Source organism: Carya illinoinensis, chromosome 13 (assembly GCF_018687715.1).
Source record: "Carya illinoinensis cultivar Pawnee chromosome 13, C.illinoinensisPawnee_v1, whole genome shotgun sequence".
NCBI lineage: Eukaryota > Viridiplantae > Streptophyta > Magnoliopsida > Fagales > Juglandaceae > Carya > Carya illinoinensis.
The window spans coordinates 17,254,263-17,258,522 of NC_056764.1; the positions used below are offsets into that span (position 1 = coordinate 17,254,263).

The 4,260-nt window shown below is 37.0% G+C and overlaps 1 non-coding gene across 1 annotated transcript; it reads right to left on the reverse strand.

The window, feature by feature from the left end:
* Nucleotides 1-511: 511 nt before the first annotated feature.
* On the reverse strand, nucleotides 512-619 carry LOC122293131. Its single transcript, XR_006237184.1, has one exon. It is a non-coding gene; the product is annotated as a small nucleolar RNA R71 (small nucleolar RNA).
* Between the last annotated feature and the right edge of the window lie 3,641 nt (nucleotides 620-4,260).

The window sequence follows — 4,260 nt, forward strand, 5'->3', positions numbered from 1 at the left end:
GTGTTGTATTTTCTCTAATTTGCATGCACAGGTATAGAGACGCTTTGGGTCGGTTTGCTTGTAGACCTGTGTTAGAGTCTGAGTTTTATTTTTCTGATCATTTGTTTGATAATTCTTCCAATTCTGAGAAAATGAGTGAACACGAAAATCAACTTACTAGAACCCTTCAGGAGTACCTCCACCCTACACGCACAGCCACACCATCATGCATCATGTTTCCAACTAATATTCGCCAATTAGATTTTAAAATCGGGATGATACAATTACTCCCTACTTTTCATGGCTTGGAAAATGAAAATTCATATGTGCATATTAGGGAGTTTGAGGAAGTAGTTGCGACTTTTCATAGTCAAAATGTAACTGATGACATTGTGAGACTTAAGTTCTTTCCTCTCTCTTTGAAGGATAGAGCTAAGAGTTGGCTATACTCATTGAGACCACGATCTATTGGGTCATGGAATGAGATGACTCAGGTCTTCTTTAATAAATACTTTCCCCAACATAAGACCAATGCTTTAAAAAGGCAAATCTCCACCTTTGTACAAAAGGACAGTGAGACTTTGTATCAATCTTGGGAGAGATTTAAGGAGCTATTGAGTATGTGTCCTCACCATGGGTATGAGAATTGGCGCTTAGTGAGCTATTTTTAGGAGGGACTTACACCTAGAGAGCGTCAATTTGTAGAGATGATGTGTAATGGTGAGTTTTTACAGAAAGATCCTGATGAGGCCATAGAATACCTCAATGAGCTTGCTGAAAAAGCTCACACTTGGACTGGACCTAGTGCTACTGAGAGCACAAATAGGTCACGACCTGCAGGAAACCTAAATGGTGGTGGAATTTACCATCTCAGGGAAGAAGATAACCTAAAGGCTAAGGTTGAGATGCTCACTAGGGAGCTAGAGGTGTTGAAGAATAAAGACTTAAAGCCAACACACGTGGCTAATCATGCAGAGTCTTTTGGACGATGTTTTGTGTGTGGTGGGGTAGATCACCTTGCCCAAGAGTGTCCCACATTTGCTGAGATGAGAGGGATGTATGAGGAACAATGTAATGCCTTAGGTATGTACATGAAGCCTGTTGCACCTTTCTCTGAGACCTACAATCCTGGGTGGTGTAATCACCCCAATTTTAGCTAGAAGTCTGAAAACCAGCCGTCTGCACAACCCCCTAGATCATATCCTGCACCATATCATGCACCTTCATCTTCTAGGAGTCCTTTAGAAGACACTTTGCATGCTTTTATTGAGGCACGGAGTAAAACTAATCAAAAGTTTGAATCTTTGATTATGCAGGTTGTTGAAGAAAACAAAGAGATAAAGAGTCATATATCCAAGATAATGAGCTTCTTGAGTGTGAATGAGCGTGGCAAGTTTCCTTCTCAAGCTCAATCCGCACCCCAAGGTCAGCATATGGCACAAAAAAATTTAAAAGAAGTCAATGCCATTATGACAAGAAGTGGTAAGTCCTTACACATCCCAACAACTGATAAGCAAGATGATGTTGAAGAGGAACAAAGCAATGATAGCACCGATTTCCCCAAGGATGCCGAGATAATCAAGAGTCCAGTTAAGGTACCATTTCCTCAAGCTTTAAAATGTGGTATGCGAACTTTGGATCCTAGTAATGAAATCTTGGAGAACCTCAGGCAAGTAAAGATTAACTTTCCTCTTTTGCATGTTATTAAACAAGTTCCCACTTATGCAAAAGTTCTTAAAGATTTGTGTACAGTTAAGAGGAAGCACCATGTTAAGAAGACAGCATTTCTGACAGAGCAAGTTAGTGCTCTAATTGAGCAGCGAATTCCTCTTAAGTACAAGGATCCTGGTTGTCCAACCATTGTATGTAATATTGGGAATCATAAGTTTGGGCAAGCCTTGCTAGATATAGGAGCTAGTGTTAATTTGATGCCTTATTCCATTTATTTGCAGCTTGGTTTGGGTGAAATTAAGCCTACTTCTATCGTGCTTCAGTTGGCTGATCGTTCAGTTAAGAAACCGAGAGGGATAGTTGAGAATGTTTTGATCCAAATTGACAAGTTTTATTATCCTGTTGATTTCTTAATTTTGGACACTCAATCAGTTGTTGAGTCTAACTTTAAAGTTCCTCTCATATTAGGTAGACTTTTCCTTGCTACGGCTAATGCACTTATAAATTGCAGAAATGGGTTGATGAAGTTATCTTTTGGAAACATGACCATGGAGGTCAACATTTTCCATATTGAGAAGCAGCCAATAGATGACGAGTGCCACCAAACGTATATGATTTATGCACTCATAGACAAAGGAGTTCACACAACTCATGATTTTGATCCCCTTGAATATTCCCTTGTGAATTCTGAGTTTAATACATCTGTTAGTGATTCATCTGATTTTATTGATATTTGTGCTGTTTTTTATGAAACTCAGGATTATGGCACACAGGTTTGGCAACAAAAATTTAAGGAGTTGCCTAAGAAATGTGGAAAACAGATTCCTGTAAATATGAAAGCACCAAGAGTTAAATTGAAATCTTTGCCTAAGTCTAAAGTCTATAAGGTTAAAATGAAAACGTTTCATGATAAAAATATTCTTAGGAAGAGTTTAAACCTAATGACCAAATATGCTTATATGATTTTGGATCTCACAAGCACAAAGGAAAACTTCGATTTAGGTGGACTGACCCATTTCTAGTGAAAAATATTCTTGTAAATGGGGTGGTAGAAATAGAGGATCCTAAGGATGGTCGGATCTTTAAAGTAAATGGTCAACGCCTTAAAATATTAATTGATAGGCAAGTTCCGGAAGTGGAAGACATTCCACTTGTGGATCCAGTCTATCAACCTTGACCACACCACCAAGGTATGTGTTTCTTTATTTATTTTGTTTTGCTTTGTTTTGTTTTTGTTTTTTCTTATTTTCTTTCTTTTCCTTTTTGTTTGCTGTTGTTTTCTTTGTTTTTGATTACAGGATAGTTTCATTTCATCATTTCAGATTACCATCTTTGGTGTTTAGTGAGCTACCCACGTCACTCATCAGGTGTATTCTACCATTTTCAGTTACTTCCCATTCTATTTTGATTCTTAAACATTGAGGACAATGTTTCATTTAAGTTGGGGGTGGTGGTGCAAATTCAGTATTTAAAATGCTTGTTGGAACTCTGTGGCATATTTTCATGTGTCAATTTTTTTTTTAATTTGCATCACACGTGCATCATTTTCACATGTGTACTCATTCTCATTCATAGCCATCTTTGTAAATTCACCAAACCCACCATAATCATTTTTGCTGAAGCATTCACAGAACCCTTAATGCACTTATCCAAGTTTTGTGGTAAGATGGTGGTTTGACACATGTAGCTAAAGAACTCTTTTGCTTAAGTATTCATGTGAGTTTGGAGAGGATTGAGAGCATACAAATACAGTAAATTGTGATAAGCGTTCATTGATCTGTTGAATTGGGCACTTCTTTTGAGAATATTATTACATGGTTTGCTGTACAATGGTGGATATACTTGGGATATGACGAAGGTCAACTTAGGATCAACGTTTGAGCCTTTCAAGCTATCCTTTCCATCATAGACCCCTAGTAGCCAACTTTGAGCCAATAAAACACTTGTAGCTTTTTCTTTTCATATGCCCATATGATCCATGCCTCTCCACATTGGAGTATAACCTATACACAGATTTTCTTACCCTTTTTACTTCCAAGCGTATACTAGGTATGGAATTTGTATTTTCTTTCTTTAATTTTATCATTTTCAATTAAAAAGAAGAAGAAGAAGAAGACGATGGAAAAAAAGAGAAGAGTACAAGTTGCAAAGTGTTCAATTGAGTGAGCTCCAAAAAAGAAAAAAGAAAAAAGAAAGAAGAAAGAAGTTGGTAGAGATGGAAAGAATACAAAAGTGGCATGTGTTTGTCCATCAAATTGTTGAGAAAAAAAAAAGAGGAAGAAGAAGGGAAAGCATTATTATTTGATGATCTGAAAAGTTGGAGAGTATATCAAGTGAGAAGTGTGGTCTATTGAGATATTTAATAAAATTTCCTTTGTATGTACTTGGAGGTTTGTGAATCCCTTTCATTCTTTTTTTTTTTATATATAACCCCAAAACCAAGCCACATTACAATCTTTTATGTTGACCATTCTGATCCTAAGTAAGCTGTTGGAAAGATTGATGGAAGTCTCATTTGTTAGTGTTCCTATCATAAGATCAATGTTTGCTTGTTGCTTGTACATAATTGCCTAATTTTTCATGAGAGTGTGTATACACCCATTGTCAACT